The sequence below is a fragment of the Amblyraja radiata genome, chromosome 7 (assembly GCF_010909765.2).
Source record: "Amblyraja radiata isolate CabotCenter1 chromosome 7, sAmbRad1.1.pri, whole genome shotgun sequence".
NCBI classification, from domain to species: Eukaryota; Metazoa; Chordata; class Chondrichthyes; order Rajiformes; family Rajidae; genus Amblyraja; species Amblyraja radiata.
Window position 1 is genome coordinate 37,183,494 of NC_045962.1, and position 23,801 is coordinate 37,207,294.

Here is a 23,801-nt window from a genome sequence, read left to right on the forward strand (position 1 = left end):
CAAGGAAGTTGTGGTTGGTGGGGGGGAGGGGGGGGAGAGATAGTGGACAGGGGAGTTGAAAGAGGAGTGATCCCTTTGAGTATAGTAAATGTATGTTAGACAGTAATGTTTATAGTAAATGTATGTTAGACACATGGAATGACAGATGCTAACATCTTGCATACAATACAGGGTTAGTTAACTGCCAGGTACTTATTACATATTTTTCCTCCTCGCCATCCCCCTCATCTTAACCCTATGTCCTCTGGTTCTCGATTTTCCTACTCTGATCAAGAGACTCTGTACATCTACCCGATCTATTCTATTCACGGAGGATAGTCACAAATGTTGGAGTCATCTAGCGGGTCAGGCAATATCTCAGGGGTAAAGGAGTAATGTTTCGGATTGGTTCCCTTCTTCAGACCCCAAAACTTCACCTATTCTTTTTCTCCAGAGGTGCTGCCTGTCCCGCTGAGTTACTCCAGCCTTTTGTAGTTATCTTCCATGTAAACCAGCATCTGTAGTTCCTTCTTACACTGTTCTAATCATGATTTTGTACACCTCGATTACGGTTGTGCAAGATAAAGTCCAGTAAAGTCCGATTAAACCTAATCGAGGGGGTCTCCAATGAGGTAGATGATAGCTCAGGACTGCTCTCGAATTGTTGAGAGGATGGTTCGCCTTATCAGACATAGAAACATAGAAAATAGGTACAAGAGTAGGCCATTCGGCCCTTCGAGCCTGCACCACCATTCAATATGATAATGGCTGATCATCCAACTCAGTATCCTGTATCTGCTTTCTCTCCATACCCCCCACAATCCAGCCAGATACCTCCTGCCACAAGGGCCACATCTAACTCCCTCTTAAATACAGCCAATGAACTGGCCTCAACTTCATTCTGTGGCAGAGAATTCCAGAGATTCACCACTCTCTGTGTAAAAAATGTTTTTCTCATCTCAGTCCTAAAAGATTTCCCCATTTATCCTTAAACTGTGACCCCTTGTTCTGGACTTCCCCAACATCGGGAACAATCTTCCTGCATCTAGCCTGTCCAACCCCTTAATAATTTTGTAAGTTTCTATAAGATCCCCCCTCAATCTTCTAAATTCTAGCGAGTACAAGCCGAGTCTATCCAGCCTTTCTTCATATGAAAGTCCTGACATCCCAGGAATCAGTCTGGTGAACCTTCTCTGCACTCCCTCTGTGGCAAGAATGTCCTTCCTCAGATTAGGAGACCAAAACTGTACGCAATACTCCAGGTGAGGTCTCACCAAGACCCTGTACAACTGCAGTAGAACCTCCCTGCTCCTATACTCAAATCCTTTTGCTATGAATGCCATTCGTAGCAAATGTAATATGAAATTATCTGATCGTCTAAAAATGACAAATATATTTAGCTAATACGAACACTCAATTTAACATAAATTAGTCTACGATTTTATAGCACAACCCATGCAGAAATGTATTATGTATCCTACAATAGAAAAACGAATTGGATGTTATTGATCAAAGAAAACTAATTGCAGAGTGAGATGGTAGATTATTTACAATTATAAAAGTGGGACATGGTAGATGGAAGAGGGCTGCTTTCAGCAACTGAGAGGCAAAGAACTCGTGTCTACAGAATTGATATTAAATGCAAGGGATTTGCAACAGAAAACAAGATTATATTTTAGATGCACAAGAGACTACAGATGCTGGAAGTCTTTCTGATTCTAGCTGCATTTCTGGGTGCTGGCTTTCTCCCACATCCCAAAGACATGGGTTTGTAGGTTATGGCCTCTTTAGAGTGTAACTGGCCTCTATTTTATCCCACTTTCACATCCACTCCCTACACACTAGGGGGCAATTTACAGTGCCAATTAAAGCGAATACCATTCGCTTTCTTCACTGCCTGCTGCACCTGCATGCCTACTTTCAATGACTGGTGTACCATGACACCCAGGTCTCGTTGCATCTCCCCTTTTCCTAATCGGCCACCATTCAGACATCTTTGCTTCTCCCTACATGGACTTATTTGCCCTCTCTCAGTTTTGAAGAGTCCCAAAACTGAAACATTAACTCTTTCTCCAGCCATGGACACCTTCTGACCTACTGGGTTTTTCAAGCATTTTGAGTTTTTTTCTTTTTTACAGTTACATCCAAAACTGTAAGCCACTTCTGAAGAGAGCCCCGAGGCACTGGCCAATCATCCCAACTCGTCCATGCCAACAAGACACCCATCTACGCTAGTCCTCTTTACCCATATCCCTCTAAAGCTTTCCTATCCATGTACCCGTCCAAATGTCATTTAAATATTATTGTACCCGACTCAATTACCTCCTCGTTCCATATACTCACCCCTCTGTGTGTGAAAAAGTTATCCCTCAGGTTCCTATTAAATCTTTCCCCTCTCATCATAAACTTGTCCTCTGGTTCTTGATTCCCCTACCCTGAGTAAAAGACTGTACATTCTCCTTATGTATTCCCCTCATGATTTTATATCCCTCGATAAGATCACCCCTCAGCCTTGCACGCTCTATGAAATAAAGTCCTAGCCTACCCAACCACTCCTCGATTCCTGGCAACATCGTCATAAATCTTCTCTCCATTCTTTCCAGCTTAATGACATCCTTCCTGTAGCAGTGTGACCAAAACTGAACACTCCAAATGCGGCCTCACCTACGTGCATAACTACAAAAGGAATATTGAAAACGTTTTTGAACATCTCAACAATACTTGACTTTAAACATATGACCCACAAAGGTTATTTCATGTCTGCAAGCTGCTGTTATTTGGAAGACTAGATATTTATAAAAATGATATTTACTGTCTGCAGCTAAGTAACAATAGAATAACTTTATAATATTTTTGCAGTTTACCAAGCGTACTGATTGACAAAATGAATTATTTCCTGTAATTTTATCATCATGTACTCAATTGAAGAAACATAATTTGACATTAATCTACAGAATCAGAATTGAATATGTAATTGTATACAAACTAAATCTTAAATTATCTGATCGTCTAAAAATGACAAATATATTTAGCTAATACGAACACTCAATTTAACATAAATTAGTCTACGATTTTATAGCACAACCCATGCAGAAATTTATTATGTATCCTACAATAGAAAAACGAATTGGATTTTATTGATCAAAGAAAACTAATTGCAGAGTGAGATGGTAGATTATTTACAATTATAAAAGTGGGACACGGTAGATGGAAGAGGGCTGCTTTCAGCAACTGAGAGGCAAAGAACTCGTGTCTACAGAATTGATATTAAATGCAAGGGATTTGCAACAGAAAACAAGATTATATTTTAGATGCACAAGAGACTACAGATGCTGGAAGTCTTTCTGACTCTAGCTGCATTTCTGGGTGCTGGCTTTCTCCCACATCCCAAAGACATGGGTTTGTAGGTTAATGGCCTCTTTAGAGTGTAACTGGCCTCTATTTTATCCCACTTTCACATCCACTCCCTACACACTAGGGGGCAATTTACAGTGCCAATTAATTGACAAACTGGCACGTCTTTGGGATAGGGAAGAAACCAGAGCACCCGGAGGAAACCCACATGGTCACAGGGAGAACGTGCAAACTCCACACAGACAGCACCCAAGGTCAGGATAAAACCCGGGTCCCTAGCGCTGTGAGGTAGCAACTCCTTCGTCCTTAGACATTTGTAAGGTTGACCATCTTACAAATGTTTAATTATCTGTGGAATAAAAACACAAGGAACTGTAGATGCTGGAATTTTGAGCAAAAGGCAAGGTGCTGGAGGAACTCTGCAGGTCAGGCAGTATTAGTGGAAGGAATAGACAGATGGCGTTTCAGGTCGGGGCTCTTCTTTAGGCTGATGATTATACTTTGCAGAGTTGTTAGGCTGGGAAATTTATTAGCAGTTGGGGCAGCAAAAATGATTACTGGCCAGCACATCCAAAAGGTCTGGAGAATTGGCTGACTGTGATTGAGTTGGAATTGCACCATTGCTACGGTGTATTTTAAACTCCGTGACTTAAAAACATTTGATTCAACAGGTGGATGAAATAAGATCAAGAAATATGGGAAAAGGCGAGTGAATAAAGTGAGGACTGGGGGTTCCTATGTGTATGATGCATCCAAACATCAGTCAGTCAACATCCCACCACTACAAACACAGAAGCAATTTCTTACAATAAAGTTGTCTTTTTCCAGATTTTGTGATTCCACGCCACACTGGGTAGTAACAGCAGCATGAAATCAGCCTCATATGTGACGGAGCAAGATACAAAATGCTGGAGGAACTCAAAGGGTCAGGCAGCATTTGTGGAGGGAATGGACAGACAACATTTCGGGTTGTGATTTTTCTTCAGACTGAATCTGTCCCAAACCAAAATGTTGTCTCCAGCACTAAAAACAAATAGAGGGAACATAGTTCCCTGAACTTGGCATCACAGGTGGATAGGGTGGTGAAGGAGGCTTTCAGTACATTGTCCTTCATCACTAAGGCGTTGAGTGTAGAATTTGGGACCTTAAGTTGTACTTGTACAAGACGTTGGTGAGACCACAGTTGGAGTATTGCGTTCAGTTTTGGTCACCCTACCATAGGAAAAATACTAATGAGCTGGTAAGAGCGCACATGATTTTACGAGGATATTGCCAGGACTCAAGGGCCTGAGCTACAGGGAGAGGTTGGGCAGGCTTGGGCTTTATTCCTTGGAGCGCAGGAGCCTGGGGGGTGATCTTATAGAGGTGTATTAAACCATGAAAGGAATAGATAGGGTGAACACACAGTCTTTATCCCAGGGTAGGGGAATCAGGAACCAAAGGGCATGGGTTCAAGCTGAGAGGGGAAAGACAGACCAAATGGAGACCTGATAACTGTTTATAAAAATTAATATAGATAGGATAGACAGTCAGAATCTTTTTTCCCCCAAATAAAAATGTCAAATAATATGTCAAATGTCAAATGTCAAATAGGTTTAAGGTGAAAATAAGAGTTTAAAGGAAATGTTAGGGGCACTTTTTTTTTTTTTTTACACAGAGGTGGTGGAGGCAGATAGGATAATGGTGTTTGAGGCTTTGAGACAGGCACATGCATATGCAGGGAATGGAGGGATATTGATCACGTGCAGGCAGAGGGAATTAATTAATAGTATTGTCTAGCATGGGCATTGTGGTCTGAAGGGCCTGTTCCTGTTCTGTTCTGATCTTTGTTCTACATTATGCAACCTGTTCTTGGCAGCAATACTATATTGGCATTAGAAGTATATGTGTTGCTTAGGTGCTGATCCACTTTGCCTGCACATTACTCAAATAAAATTAAAATAAAGGACACCTGCCGAGAAACATTACACTCAAACCATGGGTGCATCATCCAACACCAATGATCAATCCCAACACTGAAAAGAGCTTAGACAGAGATCTCTTATCATGGTTAGACTCCTTTAGTAGATCTCTTTGCAAAGTGCCTTGTCACGCACTGAGGTGCTAAAGCTGCAAAAGAGATTGAGGTAATTCAATCCAATGTTTCTTCACAATGTTCACTTTTTACAAGCACAAAACAACAAAGTCACCTCAGCTCGCTGTGAAATCCGACCCACACCCGTTGACATGTTTCGCTTATTCCTGCTCTGTCCTTGCAGCTCTGCATTTCATCTGAGAGGAAGAGAAGGGAATTACTCCAAGTTGAATTGTCGCCAGACAGCAAAATCGTACAAAATCAGGGGTGCAGGAATGGTCTGGTTTGCAGAAAACATCCCATCAATGTATAATATAAACAAGGAACTGCAGATGCTGCTTGACAAAGAAAGACACAAAGTGCTGGAGTAAAGTTGGAAAGTAAGCAACAAGTTCTCTTTCACATTTTAATTATAGACACATGTGGGAAAGAATATCAGCAGGAGGAGATGCATTCACAGAGACACAGATAGACAAAAAGTTAAATGACTAGGTCCAATAACAATAAAGAGGAACTGCAGATGCTGGTTTATACCAAAGATAGACACAAAATGCTGGAGTAACAGCAGGTCAGGCAGCATCTTGGGAGAATATGAACCCTTCTATAGACCTGCAGAGTTATACCAGCCCATAACACCAGCCCATTGCACCCTCAATATAAATTTGATCAGGCTATGGGTTTTGTATTTATTGTTTACTTATTGAACGTCATTTTTGATGGTTTTATTATGTTATGTATAGAGCACTATGTTTACAGGCCTGTTGTACTGCTACAGATAACAGACAATAGACAATAGGTGCAGGAGTAGGCCATTCGGCCCTTCGAGCCAGAACCGCCATTCAATGTGATAATGGCTGATCATCCCCAATCAGTACCCCGTTCCTGCCTTCTCCCCATATCCCCTGACTCCGCTATCTTTAAGAGCCCTATCTAGCTCTCTCTTGAAAGTATTCAGAGAACCGGCCTCCACCACCCTGAGGCAGAGAATTCCACAGACTCACAACTCACTGTGAGAAAAAGTGTTTCCTCGTCTCCGTTCTAAATGGCTTACCCCTTATTCTTAAACTGTGGCCCCTGATTCTGGACTCCCCCAACATCGGGAACATGTTTCCTGCCTCTAGTGTGTCCAAACCCTTAACAAACTTATATGTTTCAATGAGATCCCCTCTCATCATTCTAAACTCCAGAGTGTACAAGCCCAGCCGCTCCATTCTCTCAGCATATGACATTCCCGCCATCCCGGGAATTAACCTTGTAAACCTACGCTGCACTTCCTCAACAGCAAGAATGTCCGTCCTCAAATTAGGGGACCAAAACTGCACACAATACTCCAGGTGTGGTCTCACTAGGGCTCTGTACAACTGCAGAAGGACCTCTTTGCTCCTATACTCGACTCTTCGTGTTATAAAGGTCAACATGCATTCGCTTTCTTCACCGCCTGCTGTACCTGCATGCTTACTTTCATAGACTGATGAACAAGGACCCCCAGATCCCGTTGTACTTCCCCTTTTCCCAACTTGACGCCATTTAGATAGTAATCTGCCTTCCTGTTTTTGCTACCAAAGTGGATAACATCACATTTATCCACATTAAACTTAATCTGCTATGCATCTGCCCACTCCCCCAACCTGTCCAAGTCACCCTGCATTCTCATAGCATCCTCCTCACAGTTCACACTGCCACCCAGCTTTGTGTCATCTGCAAATTTGCTAATGTTATTTTGAATCCCTTCATCCAAATCATTGATGTAAATTGTAAATAGCTGTGGTCCCAGTACCGAGCCTTGCGGTACCCCACTAGTCACTGCCTGCCATTCTGAAAGGGACCTGTTAATCCCTACTCTTTGTTTCCCGTCTGCCAACCAATTTTCTATCCATGTCAGCACTCTACCCCCAATACCATGTGCCCTAATTTTGCCCACTAATCTCCTATGTGGGACCTTATCAAATGTGCTGCAAGTAAGAATTTCATTGTTCCGTTTGGGTACATATGAGAATTAAACTCTTGACTCAAAATGGAATCGCCAGCACAGGGTTTAATTTAATCACCACTATTGTATCTGCCTCCACCATACCACTGGCAGTGTGTTCCAGGCACCCATCACACTCTAAAATAAGTTTGTCCTGCACATCTCCTTTAATCTTTGTCCCTCTCACCTTAAACTTCTGCCCTCCAGTCTTTGACATTTCCACCCTGGGAAAAAGCTCGCTGTCTATCTACCCTTTTTATGCTTCTCATAATTTTATATACTTCTATCAGGTCCCCACTCAACCTCTAGCTTTCCAGAGTAAACAATCCAAGTCTGTCCAGCCTCTCCCTGTAATAATACCCTCTATTCCTGGCACAATCTCAGCCAGAAGTATCTGTAGCCGGGAAACAAGTAATCTAATGTTTCACTTTTCCTGAAACTAACACATGTACCACAGCCTCGGAAGTTTAACATTGTCAGATAGAAAGCCAAGAATTCAAATGTGTTGATAGCACAGTGATCAGCTGTATTGTGTACGATGTAGAAGAATAAAGTTACAAAGAGAAAGCCATGGAAATGATCAATGAGCAAAATTCTGATTAAAATGTTAATAAGGTCAGAATCTTGAATATAGAAGTTGGGAGGTCATATTGCAGTTATACAAGACGTTAATGAGGCCACATTTAGAGTATTGTGTTCAGTTCTGGGCATCATATTATAGGAAAGATGTTGTCAAGTTGGAAAGGGTGCAGAGAAGATTTACGAGGATGTTGCCAGGACTCAAGGGCCTGAAATACAGTGCCCTCCATAATGTTTGGGACAAAGACCCATCATTTATGTATTTGCCTCTGTAATCTACAATTTGAGATTTGTAATAGAAAAAAAAAATCACATGTGGTTAAAGTGCACATTGTCAAATTTTATTAAAGGACATTTTTATACATTTTGGTTTCACCATGTGGAAATTAGAGCTGGGTTTATACATAGTCCCCCCCATTTCAGGGCACCATAATGTTTGGGACACATGGCTTCACAGGTGTTTGTAATTGCTCAGGTGTGTTTAATTGCCTCCTTAATGCAGGTATAAGAGAGCTCTCAGCACCTAGTCTTTCCTCCAGTCTTTCCATCACCTTTGGAAACTTTTATTGCTGTTTATCAACATGAGGACCAAAGTTGTGCCAATGAAAGTCAAAGAAGCCATTATGAGACTGAGAAACAAGAATAAAACTGTAGAGACATCAGCCAAACCTTAGGCTTCCCCAAATCAACTGTTTGGAACATCATTAAGAAGAAAGAGAGCACTGGTGAGCTTACTAATCACAAAGGGACTGGCAGGCCAAGGGAGACCCCCCACAGCTGATGAGAGAAGAATTCTTTCTATAATAAATAAAAATCCCCCAACACCTGTATGACAATTCAGAAACGCTCTTCAGGAGTCAGGTGTGGATTTGTCAAAGTCCGCAGAAGACTTAGTGAACAGAAATACAGAGGCTACACTGCAAGATGCAAACCACTGGTTAGCCACAAAAATAGGATGGCCTGGTTACAGTTTGTCAAGAAGTACTTAAAAGCGCAACCACAGTTCTGGAAAAAGATCTTGTGGACAGATAAGACAATGATTAACTTATATCAGAGTGACGGCAAGAGCAAAGTATGGAGGAGAGAAGGAACTGTTCAAGATCCAAAGCATACCACCTTATCTGTGAAACACGGTGGTGGGGGTGTTATAGCCTGGCATATCCATTGGCTGCTGAAGGTACTGGCTCACTGATCTTCATTGATGATACAACTGCTGATGGTAGAAGCATAATGAATTCTGAAGTGTATAGACACATCCTATCTGCTCAAGTTCAAACAAATGTCTCAAAACTCATTGGCTGGCGGTTCATTCTACAGCAACACAATGATCCCAAACATACTGCTAAAGCAACAAAGACGTTTTTCAAAGCTAAAAAATGGTCAATTCTTGAGTGGCCAAGTCAATCAACCAATCCGAACCCAATTGAACATGTATTTTATATGCTGAAGAGAAAACTGAACTGTACTAGCCCCCAAAACAAGTATCAGCTAAAGATGTCTGCAATACTAGAAAAGACACCCAGCATGATTCGCAGACTTCAAGCAGTCATTGCATGCAAAGGATATGCAACAAAATACTAAACAAGACTACTTTCATTTACATGACATTGCTGTGTCCCAAAACATTATGGTGCCCTGAAACTGGGGGACTATGTATAAACACTGCTGTAATTTCTACATGGTAAAACCAAAATGTATAAAAATGGCCTTTACAAAAATCTGCCAATGTGCACTTTAACCACATGTGATTTTTTTTTTCTATTACAAATCTCAAATTGTGGAGTAGAGTCAAATAAATAAATGATTGGTCTTTGTCCCAAACATTATGGATGTCACTGTATAGGGAGAGGCTTGGCAGGCTAGGACTTTATTCCTTGGAGCGCTGGTGGATGAGGGGTGTCTTATAGAGGTGTACAAAATTGTGAGAGGAAAAGATCGGGTAAACACACAGTCTCTTGCCCAGATTAGGGGAATAGAGAACAGAGGATATAGGTATAAGGTGAGGGAGGAAAAGATTTAATAGGAACCTGGGCCGTTACTTTTTTTACACAAAGGTGGTGGGTGTAGAGAACAACAGAAGAGGTAATTGAGGTAGGTACTATCGCTACATTAAAGAATCATTTAGACAGGTACATGGATAGGATAGGTTTAGAGGGATACAGGCCAAAAGCAGGCCGGTGGGACAAGTGTAGTTGGAACATGTTGGTCAGTGTGGGCAATTTGGGCCGATGGGTCTGTTCCCATGCTGTTTTTCATCTATGACTCTAGGATGTGAATGTGTTCCCACTCCGTTAAGATCTAAAAATGAGAGAACAGAGTAATTCATAAATAGCACAAAGCTTGAAGCAATGGGCAGCACAGTGCCAGAAACTCTGGTTCGATCCCGATTTAGACTATAGAGATACAGCGTGGAAACAGGCCCTTTAGACCACTGAGGCAGATTACCCTGTATATTAGCACTGTCCTGCACACTAGGGACAATTTACAATTTACAGAAGCCATTTAACCTACAAATCTGTACATCTTTAGAATGTGGGAGGAATGTGGGATGAAACCAGAGCTTCCGGAGAAAGCCCACACAGTCACTGGGAAAATGCACAAACTCCATATGGACAGCACCCATAGTCAGGATGAAACCCTGGACTCTAGCGCTTTAAGGCAGCAACTCTACCCTCAATCTTGGGTGCTGTCTGTGTGGAATTTTTTAGATTATCAACGTAAGCACGTGGGTTTCTTCCGGGTGTGGCATACTCAAGGCACTGTTTGTGTGCGTTTGAATTAAAAAGCAGATCTACCAACATGAAATCAGCCACTCGAGACTGCGGAGCAGGGAGGTTATTCAGTGGAACAACCCCCAGTTATTCTTATGCTGTAAATCTGCATCAAAAGTAAAATGACAGATCTCAACCAAGTTTTATTTCAAGACAAAATTGATTTGAATTGAATACCTTATTGTCACATAACAAATCACAGTGAAATTCTTTGCTTCCATACCTTGCTAGGGTATGCAAATAGACACCCATAAAGGGCGCTTACAAAGTTACAAATTCCCCCCTCCCACACGGCAGCCTCCCCATACCGGGTGCCCATTGTCCATTGTTCTACCCCACCTCCCTCACAGCGGTCCCACCCTCGCCGGGCCCCCATTGTTCCTTCCCTAGTCAACAATAGAACATCACCATTGAATGATCGCATTGTTACAGGAACCACCAATACAACCGGTTTTATTTATAACTCATTTAATAGAGGAAGAACACAAACATTCTTGTAACAATGTGCCCTTCACTACATACGACATCCCGAAGGTAATGTTAAATGGAAAGTGTGTAATAATTGGCATATTCATGAATCATCTCACTGAAATACCAAATGATCCTTCAGGATTCAAGCCAATTTTAATGAAAGCTAATATTTCATCAACCTCTGCTTCCTGTATAAAGCCTTCTTCGATCAGACCAGTGTTTCTTTATCATTAACAATTCTTCATCTTTATCCTTAAGCAAAACGCACAAAGTGCTGGAGGAAATCAGCGGGTCAGGCAGCATCTGTTTAGGAAATGGACAGATGACGTTTCGAGCCGCGACCATTATTCAGACTAATGGAGAGGTGAAGGGAGGTGGGGGAAGGACAAAGCCTGGCCAGTGATAGGTGGAAACAGGTACGGTGGGGGGGGGGGGGGGTGGGGGGATATTTGACAGGTGGGTAGAGTAGTTGATAAAGCCTGGAGGTGAAAAGGAGACAAAAGGGTTTCAGATAAGGAGAGAAGGGTAAACATAGAAAATATGTGCAGGAGTAGGCCATTTGGCCCTTCAAGCCAGTACCACCATTCAATATGATCATGGCTGATCATCCAAAGTCAGTACCCTATTCAGGCTTTTTCCCCATATCCCTTGATTCCCTTAGCCCTAAGAGCTAAATCTAATTCTCTCTTGAAAACATCCAGTGAATTGGCCTCCACTGCCTTCTGTGGCAGAGAATTCCAGATTCACAACTCTCTGGATGAAAACGTTTTTTCTCGTCTCAGTCCCAAATGGCCTACACCTTATTCTTAAACTGTGACTCCTGGTTCTGGACTCCCCCAACATCAGGAACATTTTTCATGGATCTACGCTAATCCTCTAATAATTTTATATGTTTTTATAAAATTACCTCTCATCCTTCTAAATTCCAGAGAATACAAACCCAGCCAACCCATTCTTTGATCATACATCAGTCCCGCCATCCCGGGAATTAACCTGGTGAACCTACGCTGCACTCCATCAATTGCAATAATGTGCTTCCTCAAATAAGGAGACCAAAATTGCACACATTACTCCAGGTGCGGTCTCACCAGGGCCCTATACAACTGCAGTAGGACCTCCTTGCTCCTAAACTCAAATCTTCTCGCCATTGGCTTTCTTCAATGCCTGCTGCACCTGCATGCTTACTTTCAGTGACAGATGTACAAGCACACCCAGGTCTCATTGCACCTCCCTTTCTCCTAATCTGACACCATTCAAATGAGGGTCTGCCTTCCTGTTCTTGCCACCAAAGTGGATAACCTCACATTTACCAACATAATACTGCAACTGCCATGCTTCTGGCCACACCCAACCTATCCAAGAGACCCTACAGCCTCAGTGCATCCTCCTCGCAGCTCACACCGCCACCCAGCTTTGTGTGACATTTAATTCCCTAATTAAGTTAAGCCGGTAGAGCCACTGCCTCACAGCACAAAAGACCTCAGTTCGATCTTGACCGCGGGTGCGGTCTGTGTGTGGAGTTTGCATGTTCTCCCTGCGACCATGTGTTTCCTCCAGGTGATCAGCTTTTCTCCCATATCCCAGACATAGGGGTTTGTAGGTAAATTTCCCCTCGTACGTAGGGTATGGATGTTAATGTATAAAACTAGTATGAACGGGTGATCGAAGGTCGGCGTGGACTCAGCGGGCCAAATGGCTTGCTTCAACACTGCATCTCTACCCTACACTAAATTCCCATATTCAACTACATTTTTTGTTTATTAACAAAAGATGCTTGATAAATTGCAGCAATGTAATTTACTTACATAATGCAATGTGCAGGTACCCAAACAAATAAGAAAATGCAACTTTCCAGCTTTAAAACATTTAGTTTTAGGTTCATATAAAGACTTGAAATAATATGAAACGATAAAATCTGAAGCAATTTTCATCGTGTGTCAAGTTATTAAAGAGCCGTTCAACATTAGCGATAATTTAAACAACATATTGACCATATTCAAACAAATATGAAATGCAATATGTTGTATGAAAACAGAGAGTTCAAAAATTATAAAACACTCATTCAGTTAACTTTCCCTTATAATGATTTCGTCTAAAGCAAAACTGCAGTTTGATCGAACAACTGATTATGTAAATGGTGTAATTGTTGGAAAAATTACAAGAATTTAAAGGACATCTGTTTAGAAACATTTTCACAGCAATCTCCTGCCGTTTATTGTTTAGTAAATCAATGTTAATGGTGTCCAATTATAAAATCTCCATAACATCACAGGGGCGGAACAGTACACAGCGGTAAAGTTGCTGTCTTACAGCATCAGAGATCCGGGTTCGATCCTGACCTCAGGTGTTGTCTGTATGGAGTTTGTACGTTGACCCTGTGGGTTTTCTTCGGGTGCTCGGGTATCCCTCCACACTACAAAGACGTGCAGGATTGTAGGTTAATTGGCTTTGGTAAAATTGTAAATTGTCGGACTGTAGGACAGTGCTAGTGTAGGGGGTGCTTGCTGGTTGGTGCAGACTCGGTGAGCCAAAGGGCTTGTTTCCATGCTGCATCTCTAAAACTAAACACACTTGCAAAGCGTATCTCATACAATCCTATTTCACTGAACAAAATATATTCCCTCCCAACCACGCAAACATTAAATGAAAATCATAGATGATGGTTGATGTAAAGAGTAAGGTTTAACTTGCCTTTAAAAAACACAGTTTACCTTTAGATTTATATATATTTTCCAAATAATTTAATCATTTTTACATAGTATTAGGTTGGGTAACTTGGCCTTTATTCCATGTCTTGCCATCGTCACCTTTTTTGTTTTGTTACGATTAACTTCAGAATTCTTTGATTTAAAGTTCACGGAAAGGTTATAATTATGCAGTTGGCATTCATTAGATGCTAATATGGTTATGTTTTAAAAAGGATTACTGGAATGTGCATTCTTTGCTTTGGCTTTTGCAAATATGCACTCAACAGTAAATTTATAAAGCCACTTTAGAAAGAGACAGGTCTCAACATTATTTTAAAACCAAAGCCCATGTACAAATGAGCAGACATCGGGAAGACTCGGTAAGCAAATAATAGTTTAGCGGCCATTGTGTTGGGGACAAGAATGATTGCTTAATTAAAAAGGCTTTAGAGCATCCATTAATCTGAGCAGAATATTGTTTAAACTCATTGAGTTTTGAATTAATTTTGTTTAACATGAGCTAGCCTGGCCCAGAAACCAAATAACCCTCTTCTCCAAGGTACATTGCAGCAAAGTATTTAGTTTTAGAGGAATTATTTCAACAGTTAAAGAAACTTTGAACAAGTTAAAGTTAAACATTGAACAAGCAGCCGCAAGGATTACAAGGGCTAAGAAAGTGAATTTAAAATTAAGACAGGAATAACAGATGAATGAACATTAGCAGAGGTGACATATGATTGACCAAAGATAGATATACTTTAGTTTAGTTTTAGAGATACAGCATAGAATCAGGCCCTTCGGCCCACCAAGTCCATGCCAGCCAGCAATCACCCATACACTAGCTCTATCTTACACACTAGGAACAATTTACAGGTCAACTAATCTACAAACCCGTAAGTCTTTGGAGTGTGGGAGGAAACCAGGGCACCTGGAGAAAACCCACGTGGTCACAGGGAGAATGTACAAAACAAAACAAAAAACTTACCACGCACATCTCATCTAAACTGTACTCCTCACACCTTATAGCTATGGCCTCTAGTCTTTGACATTTCTAGCCTGGGGAATTGGTTCTGTCTAAATATATGCCTCTCAATTTTATACATACTACTAGACAGAAAACGATCCAAGTTTTGTTCAATCTCTCCTTTTAGCTAATGTCCTTCAATCCAGGCAGCATCTGGATTCTCTTCTGGAACAATTTCTGCACCCTCTCCAGAGACTCCAACATCCTTCTTGTAATGGGGTCGAACAGAACTGCACACAATCGTACCAAATGCAGCCTCACCAAATACAGAGCAATTTACAAAAGACTCTAAACAAAAAAAAACCTGTATCAGAACTAACATCATCACCCAGAAACGAGCTTATCTGAAGAAGGGATCCGACCCAAAACGTCACCTGTTCCCTTCCTCCAGAGATGCTGCCTGTCCCGCTGAGCTACTCCAGCATTTTGTTTCTATCTTCCTTTATCATCTCACCAAATATGTTCATGATCGCACCCACACCAAAATAAAGTCCATTTAACACCAAAGTTTGCAGGCCACTTGTTGATATCTTGCAGCATTTTCCTCTTTACCCATGCCTGCCGAGGTACATGCCCAGTGGCCTCACCATCTTAAGACTGTTACAGAAGGCAGATCAGCATGAAGCCCACATAATGCCACAAATAAAATACCTGCTACCATTAGTGCCCCTCAGTTTCCTCTGCGATTTACACCTGGTATAACGTCAGTTTCCTTTCCATGATAAAGGCCACATTAAATCAATTGAATCGAAAAATAAAATTGACCCGATTTGTATTAAGATCAAGTTCCCCCAAGCAGCACATTTTACAACACCTGAGATTTTTTTGTGAAAGTGATAGTGTCATGAAACTTTAGTTCAAGCCATTGACAATTTACCATCCCCTTCCATCCATATCCCTCCCTCCGGCTTTACATTTCCCTCCTCCACTTCTCTCCCTATCTGACACTCTTATGTCTCCTTTTCACCTCCAGCCTTTACCACTTACTCCACTCATCTGACAATCACTCCCTCATCTGTATCCACCTACCACTTGTCAGGCTCTGCCCCTCCCCCACCACTCTTTTCCAGCTTTCTTCCCCTCTACTCAGTCTAAAGAAGGGTCCCGGCCTGAAACGGCACTTATCCAGTCCCTTCACAGGTGCTGCCTGACCCGCTGAGTTCCTCCAGCACTTTGTGCCTTTTTTAGTTCAGGTTAGCTATATTCTCAGCTATAAAACATGTTGGGAGGCATCTTTCTCAAACAATGACCAACAATGGAATGCCTCGTATCGATCCACGCTCACCACGACATTCTAGCCAGTCAGAAAATTACTGACATTCTGGATGATTGAAAGATACAGCTCGGAAACAGGCCCTTCGGCCCACGCCGACCAAATTGGGACCTGATCACCCATTCACACTCATTCTGTTATCCCACTTTCTCATCCACTCCCTACACAATTTACAGAGGGCCAATTAACCTACAAAACCCGCACGTCTTTGGGATGTGGGAGGAAACCGGAGCACATGGGTGAAATCCCACGCAGCCACAGTGAGAACGTACATACTCCACCCACAGACAGCACCAGAGGTTGGGCTCGAACCCGGGTCTCTGGCGCTGTGAGGCAGCGGCTCTACCCACTGGGTCACTGTGCCGGAAACTTATTTTCTTTGCTCTCCCAGGAAAAGTCAAATGCTAAAAGCTTCTCATTCTGGAAGCCATCAGATATTAGATACATTCTTTACGATCACCTCAAACGTCCTTTGGTCAGGAAGCGAGCTGCTGTATTGCCCCCATAACATGCTCTTTAATTCTCAATAGTACTCACAGCGTTACATCAGGATGACATTTTTACGGCATATTTTTATTTTCCTTTTTACTGCTTTTATAATATCTCAGCCCTAATTGTAAGCCTGCTCTCAGTGGTGAATACAAAACGTTTCTGCACATGTCTGGCCTACACAATTGTATAAATTGGCTCACCCAGAAGATGTAATGCTGACCTCATTAATTAGCGGGCATTTAAACATTCCCATCTGTACCACGGCCTCTCCTCACAGACCCATCAATCACAGCTTTCTGCAAGCACTGCCTGCAAGAATGGCGTACACACAGACAGCTTGCTGCCATTGTTGGAGGTTTTCAAACCCGCAAAGCATGGACTCTGCAGTTAATCAGGCTTCACACCAACCAAACCCCAAGCAGATCCCTCGGCTGGGCGTGTCGAGAATAGCAGCAAACAACAGCAGCATTCAAAGCCCTCGGCATTGACAGAAAGATCGCTGCCTTAACTTGTTAACTCTTACAACAAAGCCCAAATTAAAAGATACAGCATGGAAACAGACCTTAGGCCCACTGAGTCCACCCATTCACATTAGTTCTATGTTATCCCACTTTCTCGCCAGTTCACACTAGTTCGATGTTATCCCACTTACTTATCCCGCTCCCAACACTCAATTTACAGAGGGCCAATCAACCTACAAACCCATGTGGGAGGAGGCCAGAGCACCCGGAGGAAACCCATTCGGTCACTGAGAGTACATGTGAACTCCACACACAGCACCCAAGATCAGGATTGAACCTGGAGCTCTGGAGCTGTGAGGCAGTGACTTTACCCAATGTGCCACACGGCGTGACAATTTAAATAGCAGAATTCACACCCAATCACATCTGTAAATATAAAAAGGCATAATATGCAAACCAATACAAGCATCCCTTTCAATACCCAACACGTTTTTAAAATTTAAAACAATTCACGACTTGGCATCTTAACTAACATCCAATCAGTTGGCCTAAAATAAATGGAGAAATGGATGGAAATCAGATGGTGTTTGTGTGGAGTTTGCACGTTCTCCCTGCCACCGCGTACCAAAGATGTGCCGATTTGTAGGTTAATTGGCCCTCTCTAAATTGTCCCTGTTGTGTAGGAGTGGAGGAGAAAGTGGGATAACATAGAACTAGTGAATGGGTGATTGATGGTCGGCCTGGATTTGGTGGGCCGAAGGGCCTGTTTCTATGCTGTATCTCTAAACGAAACTGCTGAACGCCCTTCTTATAAGCTAGGGTATAGTCCCGATCTTCTAAACGACCTCTCTGAGGACCTTGGATTATTCTCTGTAATATTATATTCTGCACTCTGGTATTTTTCTCTTTGCACTACCTCTTGTTCTTATGTGTGGTTTGATTGTACTCATGTATGGTATGATTTGACTGAATAGCACGTAAACAAAGCTCTTCCCTGTATCTCGGTACACGCGACAATATTAAACCAATACCTTCTCACAGGATTGGCCAGCTTTGGAATTCTCTACCCCTGACAATGATAGAGGCTGAATCATTGAATATCCTGAAGCTCGAGACAAACAGAATATTGATCTCAATGGCGGTCAAGTGCTACGGAGAGCACTCTGAGGCCAATATCATTGCAACCCCAACCCTATTGAAAGGCCAGAGGCTTGTGAGATCACGCAGTTGACTCCTGCTTCTACTTCTTATGGAACCCTCTGCATTGCTGATGAGTAGAAGCAGTGGCTAATGAACAGAGAGTTCATAAGATCATAAGTGATATGACCATAATTAGGCCATTCGGCCCATCAAGTCTACTCCACCATTCAATCATGGCTGATCTATCTCTCCCTCCTAACCCCATTCTCCTGCCTTCTCCCCATAACCTCTGACACCAGAGAGCAAAACAGTGATGTGGAATAGAGTCATACGGCACAAAAAAGAGCCCTTCAGCCCAACTCGTCCAAGCCGACCAAGATGCTCCATCTAAGCTAGTCTCACACACCTGTAAACCTTTCCTATACATGTCCAAACATCTCCTAAATGCTGTTATAGTGCTAGCCTCAATAGTTTTGATCACCTTGCTATAGGAAAAATATCACTGAGCTGGAAAGAGTGCAGGGATGATTTATGAGAATGTTGCCAAAAATTGAGTTTGAGTTTAGTTTATTGTCACGTGTACCGAAGTACAGTGAAAAGCTTTTGTAGTGTGCTAACCAGTCAGCAGAAAGACAAAACATGATTACATTCGAGCCATCCACAGTGTACAGATACATGATAAAGGGAATAACATTTAGTGTAAGATAAAGTCTAGATTAGTCCAAATAAAGATAGTATGAGGGTCTCCACTGTGGTAGATAATCGTTCAGGACTGCTCTCTAGTTATCGGTAGGATAGTTCAGTTATTTAATAACACCTGGGAGGAAATTGTCCCTGAATCTGGAGGTGTGCATTTTCACAATTCTGTGCCTCTTGCCTGATGGGAGAGGGGAGAAGAGGGAAGTGACCGGGACGAGACTGGTCCTTGGTTATGCTGGTAGCTGAATTGCAGGGCCTGAGCTATAGGGAGAGGTTGGGCAGGTTAGGACTTTATCCCTTGGAGCACAGGAGGCTGATCTAATAGAGCCGTACAAAATCATGAGGGGGGGGGGGGGAGATAGAGAGGGTGAATGTACATTTTTTTTCCCCCTCGAGGGTGGAGGAATCAAGAACTAGAGGGCGTTGATTTAAGGTGGGAGGAGAAAGATTTAATCGGTACCTAAGGAACACCTTTTTCCACATGGGTGTCTGGAACGAGCTGCCAGAGGAGGTAGTTGAGGCAGGTACTTTCACAGCATTTGAAAGACAGGTAACTGAATGGGAAATAGGGATATGGGCCAAAAACTGGCAGGAGGGACTAGCTTAGATAGTCCATCTTGGTCGACAGACGAGTTGGGCTGAAGGGCCTGTTTCCATGCTGTATGATTCTATGACACTCTGAATGAAAAAAATCCCCATGGTCCCTATTAAATCTTTTCCCACTCATGATTTTTTCTTCATTGGCCCTAGCTTTAGAATCTAGCCCAGGTAATAACTAGCACCCCTGGCAGCACTTTTTATACACCCTCCACCGTCTGTGTGAAAAAGTTGCCCCTCACGTTCCTATTAAATCTTTCCCCTCTCACCTTAACCCAATATTGTCTTGTTCTTACTTCCTCCACCCTGGGAAAAAGATGCATTCAACCTATCTATTCATTTCATGATCTTATACACCTCTATAAGATCACCCCAAATCCTCTTGCGCTCCAAGGAATTAACTCCGAGCCTACCTAACCTCCCCCAATAGCAGAGGCCCTCAAGTCCTGGCAACATTCTCGTAAATCTTCTCTGCACTCTGTGCATTTACTCATGATGCCTCAATGACTATCGACCAGTGGCACTAACGTCTGTGGTGATGAAGTGCTTTGAGAGGTTGGTTATGGTGCACATCAACTCCTACCTCAACAAGAACCTCGACCAACTACAGTTTGCATACCGCCACAACAGGTCAACGATAGATGCAATTTCACTGGCTCTCCACTCCGCACTGGGCCACTTGGACAATAAAACACCTACGTCAGGCTGTTGTTTATAGACTACAGCTCGGCGTTTAATACCATCACCCCTTCCAAGCTGGTTACCAAGCTCATGGAACTGGGCCTCTGCGCATCCCTCTGCAATTGGACCCTCGACTTCCTCATCCACAGACCACAGTTTGTTCGAATTGGAGGAACCACTTCATCCTCAGTAACAATTAGTTTGGAAGCACCTCAAGGCTGCGTGCTCAGCCCCCTGCTTTACTCACTCTATACCCTTGACTGCGTAGCCGGTCATAGTGCGAACTCCATCATCAAGTTCGCCGATGACACCACTGTGGTTGGACGAATCAGAGTACAGAAGTGAGATCGACCGACTGACCAAATGGTGCCAGCACAACAACCTGGCTCTCAACATCAGTAAGACCAAGGAACTGATTGTGGACTTTAGTAGGGGAAGGATGAGGACCCACAATCCTATTTATATCAACGGGACGATGGTGGAGAGGGTCAATAACTTCAAATTCCTGGGCGTGCATATATCAGAAGATTTTTCCTGGACCCAGCACACCGATGCAATTTTAAAGAAGGCACATCAGCGACTCTACTTCCTGAGAAGATTACGGAGATTCAGCATGTCAAAGAGGATTCTCCTAAACTTCTACAGGTGCATGGTAGAGAGCATTCTGACTGGTTGCATCGTGACCTGGTTTGGCAACTTGAACGTCCAGGAGCGAAAAAGACTACAAAAAGTTGTGGCCACTGCCCAGTCCACCACCGGCTTTGACCTCCCCACCGTCGAAGGGATCTATCATTGTCGCTGCCTCAAAAAGGCAGCCAAAATCATCAAGGACCCACACCATCCTGGCCACACACTTATCTCACCACTGCCATCAGGAAGAAGGCCCGGGAGCCTGAAGACTGTAACGTCCAGGTTCAGGAACAGCTACTTCCCCACAGCCATCAGGCTATTAAACACAACGAATAAGCTATGAGCTCTGAACTGCAAAAGACTATTATTATTAATTATTTGCACTATATTTGTTATTTACTGAACTTTTTATTTTTTCCCCCCCGTTATACACAATGTTTACATATTCATATATTCTGTTGTTCTGCAGCAAGTAAGAATTTCATTGTCTAGTCCGGGACATATGACACTAAAACACTCTTGACCTCTGTAAGATCACCCCTCAGCCTCCTGCGCTTGAAGCATTGTTACATGCAATGTTTTTATCATTAGACACAAAATGCTGGAGTAACTCTGCAGGTCAGGCAGCATCTCTGGAGAAAAAGGATAGGTGACATTTTGGGTCGGAACCCTATTTCAGACTGTTCTTCAGCAGTTTGCAGCAGTCTGCAGAAGGGTTCTGACCTGAAATGTCGCCCATCCTTTTTCTCCAGAGATGCTACCTGACCTGCTGAGATACTCCAGGACTATGTGTCTATCTTTGATGTAAACCAGCATCTGCAGTTCCTTCCTGCACATTTTTATAGTTAGATAATTTATAAAGCAGAAACCACAAATTTAAAGGTTACAGTCTTATTGAAGACTTAAGCAGTTCCAATAGTATTCTGTTTTAATGCTTTCATGGAACTGAGACTCAGCTACTGCAGAAAAAAATATTAAAAACCTCGCTGCTAATTATACTACTGCAGTGCTGAACGAGAGCTGCATTATTCCCAGAATATTCAGCTCCGGTCTGCAGTTCAGACCCTCTAAACCTGTCTCAATCCAGAAAGCAGCCATGGCAGACCCACTTTACAACAAAACACCTTAAAACAATGTTCACTATCCATCTGTTTTAACATCCTGTCTACTTGGTCTTTTAAAAAAAAACTATAATGCCGAAAAAATATTATCAAAACTCGTGCACTAACATGGTGAAAATGCCCCAGAACTAACTAACAAATTGTATTTAAAAATAAGAAGAAACTTACTATAATATTACATTGAACATAGTGGGAGGTACATTCAAAGGTTGGTCGTTGCTTGAAAATTATATCCTTGTGATTAGCATCATAAAATGACTCTCTCTCTTTTGTTTATCATGCAAATTGATGAAAACAAGCTGAGCAACCATAGCAACATTTAAAATACATTTGGACGGTACCCGTGCAGGAAAGGTTTGGAGGGGTAGGGGCCAAACGCAGGGAAATGAGACTAGCTTCGATGGGGGCATCTTGGTCGGCATGGATGGGTTGGGCCAAAGGGCCTGTTGCCGTGTTCTATGGGTCTATGGCTCTAATAAGGTGACTTGATGTGTTCAGTGTTCTCGCTGCCTTGATACACTTGCTAGTGGGTGACCCGAGGACACGGGTGGGGGACACGGTGGGTGCCTGGCCCAGCCCAGCTCAGCAGCAGCAGCAGCCGCCGGTGGCGTTGACCAGCGGCCCGGGAGGAGGCGGCGGGTCTGCCCGCTCCCCTCACACTGAAACAAGCCAGACACTGGGAGAGAAACCAAGGCTTCCTTCCAATGGCCACCACCTACCGTGTGTGTGTGTGTGTCCTCCCCTCCCCGGGCACGGAGCGCTGCCGGAGGCCCCCGATCCTCACCTCGGTGTCGCCGACATCGACTCTGAGCATCGGAGGCTCCCTCCTTGCGGAGCGTCGGAGTATCCGCTCGCCAAGTGCGACAGTGTAGCTAGTATCTTTGGTTGTAGCAGTGTTGTAGCCGCGGCACAGAGAGAGGGAGGGAGGGAGGGAGGGAGCAGAGAGAGGAAGGGAAGAGAGAGGGAGAATGGGAAGGAGGAGAGAGAGTGGGAAGGGGGAGAGAGGCTGACGGCTCTGCGCTCCCCGCACCCGCACCGCAGCGGCAGCGCGCTGCAACGTGAGCCGCCCAAGTCGATGGCTGAGCTCCACACTCGGCTTTGTTCCCCAGCACTGCCGCTGTCTTCAGCTCGCCCGGCCATGCAATGTGCACAGCCTCCACATCACCACAGCAGCCAACACACGGAACTACAGATGCTGGTTTGCAAGGAAAAGACACCAAGTGCTGGAGTAACTCAGCAGGTAATGCAATGTGTGCAGATCCTTGAAATCATTAAAGGGCAGAAACAAGGAACTGCAGGTGCTGGTTTACAAGAAAAGACACAAAGTGCTGGAGTAACACAGCGGAGGCCAAACAGCGTCTCCGTAGACACAAGGAACTGCTTTACAAGAAAATACATAAAGTGCTGGAGTAACTCAGCAGGTAATAGAATCTTGAAATCATTAAAGGGCAGAAACAAGGAACTGCAGGTGCTCGTTTATTGTTAAAAAAAGACAAAGTGTTGGAGTAACTCAGCGGGTCAGGCAGCAGCTGTGGAGAGCATGGATTGTGCAATGTACAGAACCTTGAAATCATACAAAATAAAGACCAAGTGCTGAAGTAACAACGGGTCAGGCAACATCTGTGGAGTTACAAGGAATTGCAAATACTGGTTTACAAAGAAATACATTAAATATGTCTTCTTCGTATTTTAAAGTTGTAAAATGATAGTTATTTTAAAGACCTTAAAGTGCTGGAGTAACTCAGCGGGTCAGGCAGCATCTCTGGAGAATATGGATAGGGGATGTTTCATCAGGAAAA

General features: G+C 43.1%; 1 protein-coding gene across 3 annotated transcripts in view; it reads right to left on the bottom strand.

Annotated features, from left to right (window-relative positions):
- Window positions 1-23,200, bottom strand: part of csrnp3 (cysteine and serine rich nuclear protein 3) — a 101,591-nt gene extending 78,391 nt beyond the window's left edge. The window contains exons 1-2 of one of the 3 annotated variants that reach the window (XM_033024193.1): window positions 22,787-23,200; window positions 5,523-5,604 (exon numbers count right to left, since the gene is read on the bottom strand). The gene's annotated coding sequence lies outside the window, so the exon portion shown is untranslated. Of the gene's footprint in view, window positions 1-5,522; window positions 5,605-22,343; window positions 22,369-22,721 lie in introns of those variants that run through there. The other 2 variants (XM_033024192.1, XM_033024195.1) reach the window with 2 other exon arrangements.
- Between the last annotated feature and the right edge of the window lie 601 nt (window positions 23,201-23,801).